The 6,000-nt window shown below is 35.3% G+C and overlaps 1 protein-coding gene across 1 annotated transcript in view; it reads right to left on the reverse strand.

The window, feature by feature from the left end:
* LOC137240078 (probable ATP-dependent RNA helicase spindle-E) overlaps positions 1 to 5,222 on the reverse strand; it is a 339,630-nt gene extending 334,408 nt beyond the window's left edge. The window contains exon 1 of the mRNA XM_067765991.1: positions 3,020 to 5,222. The gene's annotated coding sequence lies outside the window, so the exon portion shown is untranslated. The remainder of the gene's footprint in view (positions 1 to 3,019) is intronic.
* Between the last annotated feature and the right edge of the window lie 778 nt (positions 5,223 to 6,000).

Here is a 6,000-nt window from a genome sequence, read left to right on the forward strand (position 1 = left end):
GTGCCGCGGGTCGTGAATGACCGAGTGCCAGATTGGCTGGAAATTCCGATTTGAAGGGTAGTTTGACTCTGTAGCGTCCATCTTCCTCACGAATTGTGGTTGTCCGGTAGAGTGCTTCGCAGTATTCATCATCTGCTGATCGTTGTTGGGTTTGGTGAACTTCTTCCTGTTCCCAAAATTGTCTCAAAAGTTGATTGATGGGGTCATCGGTGCATTCCGTGACTTGAGTGCTGAAGGTTGATACCTTTTCAACTACAGGGCCGCTTAATATCCATCCGAATATTGTGTTTTGGGCAAGTAATGTTCCACTCACATTTCGTAGGAGCCCTTCGGTGAGGATTTGCGGGGTGATATCGCTGCCGATTACCACATCGATTTTTGATGGTATCGAATACTGCGGATCGGCTAACGGTAAATGGGACAGTTCTTCGAGATCGATGCTTGAAACTCTGACTGTGGGCAAGAACTTCGTTAGTTTTGGCAAAATTATTGCTTGTGCGTCTATCATTTGGGTTAAGCCTGCTGAACAGAATGTTATCTGGCAGACTTTATTGGCATTTTTCACAACCGTTCCACCCATTCCAGATATCTGGTGGAGCGACTCTTTTGTGGGTAGACTAAGAACCTCTTGTATACGGGATGATACAAAGGTTTTTTGTGAACCTTGGTCTATTAGGGCACGAATTTTATGAAATTCGCCAGCAAAGTATACTGATACTATTGCTGTGGGTAGTAGGGTGGTTCCATGATTACTCGAGAAGAGTGAAGAAACCGGGTTTTTGTCTTGAGACTGTAGGAAGGAGGTGGCTCTTGCGGCGGCTTTCGATGTTGAGGCTCGCTCGTCGTCCGTTCTCCTAGGGGTGCCGGCTTGGGCATTTTGAGCTCTGGGGTTTGGTTGTGATTGTTGGGGTTTGGGCTGCAAATGCAGTAGCGAATGATGACGCTTTTGGCAATAAACGCACGTGAAACTACTTTTACATTCGTTCTTGGGGTGTGACGTAGACAAACAGTTTTCGCAATAACTATTTTCTCTCACAAATTTGATTCGGTCTGATACCGATAAATTTCTAAACCTAACGCAAGATTTGACTGCGTGGTATTGATTGCATAATCTACACGAAGCCGTTTTATTGAACTCCGTGTGATATGCATGGGTTCTATTATTGTTAGATTGGGTCGAGTTTTGATTCACCGTTCGTGGCGTAAAACTCGAAAATTGGGGTTTCGCCTTGCCTGGTCGATAGGTACTTATTCTTTCTACTACCTCGTATCTGCTGGTCAAAAATTTATTCATATCCCCCAAAGTGGGAGTTCTTTTCGGGAGCTGAGGGATTGTTCCCATAGTGAAAGGCTTTCACTTGGCAGCTTGGATGAGCAGAGGTAAACGAGGATTGGGTCCCAGTCCGTTGTCGGGATTCCTTGGGTGTTAAGGGTTGACATGCAGTTGTTGATTGTTGTCTGCATCTTCTGTATTTGTTCTCCGCTTTCTGCGAATATTGTGGGTAGGTTGAACAGCGTCTTCAGTTGGTTGTCGACGAGTATCCTTTTGTTCTCGTACCTAGATCTGAGCGCTTCCCAGGCAAGCTCGAAATTATTATCGCTCAGTGGGTATTGTTTTACAATAAGCCCAGCTTGTCCTTTTGTTTTCAGGCGTAGGTGGTATAATTTTTGAGCGGGTGATAATTTAGGGTGATTTTTATAGACTGCCGTGAACATATCTCTAAAGGATGGCCAGTCTTCGTATCCACCATGAAATACTTCGGTGTCGCATGGTGGTACTTTTAAATAAAAACCGTTTGCGTCTGAATTGTTTATTGGGTGGGCGGGTATTTGTTGTTGGTTGGTGCTAGCAGTATTAAAAAGCTGTAAGGCTTCTAAAATTCCTGATTTGCATGTTTGGTAAGTTTCCAAGCATTTAGCGAATTTTTGCTCAACCGAGCCGCTAACATCTGTGTAATTATCTGAGAAACTTACTTCTCGATGGGACTCTAGCACCTTTGCCCATATTTTATCAAGGTCTTCTAATTTGACCTTAAGCATACACTCTGATAAATCGGTAGCTTGGGAGGGTGACCATCTTGAGCAGTAAACCTCTACTTGGTTACCGTCATATATGAATTTCTGCAGGCATTTATCTGCAGGGGTCAATTTTTGGGTTTCGTCCGACGATTTCGGCATTATAATTAGTTTGCTTTCTTAATAGAAATGGGAGCTTTTATTAAGCTGTGAGAATCGAAAAAAATTTTTGTCAAAAGTGCAAAAAAAAAAAAAAATTGTTTTGTTTGCCGTGCCAATGCACTTGATCTATTGTTAACAAAGTAAATGTATGCAATATGTGATTGATGATCTTTTGTTGCTTCCTTCTATTATGTAGTTACATATGGTCATGCAATTACTTTGTTGAGGGTGGGTTTTTGGCTTATGCAAAAAGATATACAAGTGCGTGTGGGTATTATGGGTGCATATAATTGTATGTTTGTATGCAAAATTAATTTTGGGTGCACCGGTAAAATAAACTTTGGCAAAGTGACAAAAATTTGGCAAAGTTTGTTGCTATGGGTTTTTGTAAAATATATTTTATGTAATATATGTATATATGGGTAAATTGGGCAGCGGTGAATTTCACGCTGGAAAAATATGTATAGCTCGTGGATGATTACCGAACTAAGTGGGTATATACATATATTACATATATACGTATATACTTTTATAATTAAGTAGGTATTTAGCGCAACGAACTTATTGGGTATATAGAACCGGGCAATAGATTTTCCGTTGGTACGGGAATGCAAATTTATTTGTTGAAAAATTTATGTGTTTTTGAAGGCACTGTACCTGTTGGTAACAGTGAGTAAGCAAATGAAAATTCTGCCGTTTAGGCTTTTGATGTGGGTTATATACCCAGGGTCCGGATCTTTAGATCGGCGAAGTATATAAGTTTGAGGGTTTTAGATTTGGGGTCCGTGCTTTAGACGGAGGGAATATATGTGGGAATATATTGGGTAAACGGTGTACTCACTCTGACATTTTTTGTTGGTTTTATGTGTGACTTGTGATATGTTGTGTTGTAATGTTGTATCTCCTTTATGTTGTGTATCTCTGGTGTAATGGTGATGTTCTTTTGAGGTGTGTTTTTTTCTTTCCAATTATTTTCTCCAACTTTAGTTTTATTTAAAAATTGTATTTTTTCTCTGGGTTTTTCTTTCAAACAATTATATTTTTTATTTTTTCAAATAAATTTTTATTTGCTTTAAACTTTTCTTTCCTTTCTTCACCCACTTTTTTTTCCAAACCTTAATATTCTTTGATTTTTTGTAAATAAATCTTATGTTTTTTCAAAACTTTTTTTTCTTTTTTTTCTTCAAAACTGTTTCTTTTTCAACTCCTCCTATGTTTTTCTTGGCTTTCCCTTTTCTATTTCCAGATATTGTGTTCACTTTTGTGTTGGATTTGTATGTATTTTTAATTTTTTTGTAACGCTTTTTCTTTGCACTTTTCTTTTTTCCAATGTAAATTTTATTATTTTTTGTAAAGTACGAAAATTTTTTCTTTTTCTAATGTGCACTTATATGTTGTATTTTGTTTGTGCAAAACTTAATTTGTGGTCTTAAAAATTTTTTGATGTTTTGTGAAATAATTTTTTTGTGTCACAACCCTTTTTTGTTGTACAAATTTTTTTAAAAGTATATCACATAAGCTTTTCTTTTCCACCTTTATGTAGAGCTTATATTTTTCTTTTGTTTTGTATGTTGTATATTTGGATATATTTTTTTTTTTTTTTTAATTTTTATTTATTACTTGTTTTTTCAAATTTATTTATATATATATATTTTCTCAAATTTTAAATTTTTCCCAATTTTTTCTTAAAACTTTCGTTTTTTTTTCAAAAATTTTCACTTCTTATTTTTTTTCTCCAAGTATTTTATTTTCTTTTTCTCACAATTATTTGAATATCACCGTTGTGTAAATTTTTTTCGAAAATTTGTTTTCTCTTTTTTTTGTAAAAAAATTATGTAAAATTTATTTATTTATTTTTCCTCAAATAAATCTTCACTTTATTCATGTATTTTTGGGGTTTTTTTTTTTTTTTTTGATTTCTCACTAAAAATTTTATTATTATTTTTTTTCACCTTAATGTTTTGTTTTAGTGCACATATGTATATGTATGTATGTTTAAATAATTTCTGTTTATTACACTTTTGTTTTTTGTGTCCGTGCCGACCGCGTTTACTTTTTTGGTTGTTATGTATATATTTAAAAATATAAATTTTTGTGAAAAGCTTGTGTTGTTTTTTCTATTGCTACTTTTTTCTCTTTTTGCCGCTGATTACCTTTTTTGGCACAAAAGGACCATGTATAAAAGCATGTATAAAAGAAGGGCACACGAGTATATGTAAATCATATATTCACAACTGCTGTTTTTATTTTAAATGGAAACCAAAATATAAAGTTTAATCTAATTAACTTCACTTATATAAAGAAAATAAAACTGCGCGATGGCGGGCGGGCGATGAAACAAAAAACGATGCGATGGATGCGTAGCGAACGGGTTGGTAGTTAATGATAAAACTGAAAACAATGAGAGTGAGAGCCGTGGTGGCTGTCAAGCCACAGCTGAGCTGCACTGCCTGCGCTTGGCCGCACTGGCCGGGTGTTGCCAGACGGAGGGGGGCGGACTTAGTCCGAAAATTGGATCATGTCTTCAACAAAAGTTATTTCAAAAAAACAAAAATCGTGTGCGAAGTTGGCACCTCCATTTACGAGTAATTAAAAAAACCAAATGCCATTCGTTTGTCCATCATTTGTACACGTTTGTCCAGGAAAAATTTTCGTTTGTCCACCTTTTGTTAAAAAGATATAACAAAACCATTTTTTTTTTTTTCGAAAAAACCCCAAAAATCTTTTGTTTCGCTTTATTGTGCTAAATCGTATGTCCGTCGTTTGCCCATCGTTTGTCCATGTTTGTCCAGGAAAAATTTTCGTTTGTCCACCTTTTTTTAAAAAGTTATTTCAAAAAAACAAAAATTGTGTGTGAAGTTGGCACCTCCATTTACGAGTAATTAAAAAACCAAATGCCATTCGTTTGTCCATCGATTGTCCATGATTGTCCAGGAAAAATTTTCGTTTGTCCACCTTTTGTTAAAAAGTTATTTCAAAAAAACAAAAATCGTGTGCGAAGTTGGGACCTCCATTTACGAGTAATAAAAAAACCAAATGCCATTCGTTTGTCCATCGTTTGTCCACGTTTGTCCAGGAAAAATTTTCGTTTGTCCACCTTTTGTTAAAAAGTTATAACAAAAACATTTTTTTTTCGAAAAAACCCCAAAAATCTTTTGTTTCGCTTTATTGTGCTAAATCGTATGTCCGTCGTTGACAAACGATGGGCAAACGACGGACATACGATTTAGCACAATAAAGTGAAACAAACAATTTTTTGGGTTTTTTCGAAAAAAAAATATTTTTGTTATAACTTTTTAACAAAAGGTGGACAAACGAAAAATTTTCCTGGACGAACGTGGACAAACGATGGACAAACGAATGGCATTTGGTTTTTTTAATTACTCGTAAATGGAGGTGCGAACTTAACACACGATTTTTGTTTTTTTGAAATAACTTTTTAACAAAAGGTGCACAAATGAAAATTTCTCCTGAACAAACACGGACAAAAGATGGGCAAATGACGGACATACGATTTAGCACAATAAAGCGGAACAAAATTTTTTTTGGGTTTTTTCGAAAAAAAAAATATTTTTGTTTTAACTTTTTAACAAAAGGTGGACAAATGAAAATTTTTCCTGGGCAAACATGGACAAACGATAGGCAAACGACGGACATACGATTTAGCACAATAAAGCGAAACAAAAATTTTTTTTTGGGTTTTTTCGAAAAAAAAATATTTTTGTTTTAACTTTTTAACAAAAGGTGGACAAACGAAAAATTTTCCTGGACAAACGTGGGCAAACGATGGGCAAACGAATGGCATTTGGTTTTTTAATTACT

This window comes from Eurosta solidaginis, chromosome 2 (assembly GCF_040869045.1).
Source record: "Eurosta solidaginis isolate ZX-2024a chromosome 2, ASM4086904v1, whole genome shotgun sequence".
NCBI classification, from domain to species: Eukaryota; Metazoa; Arthropoda; class Insecta; order Diptera; family Tephritidae; genus Eurosta; species Eurosta solidaginis.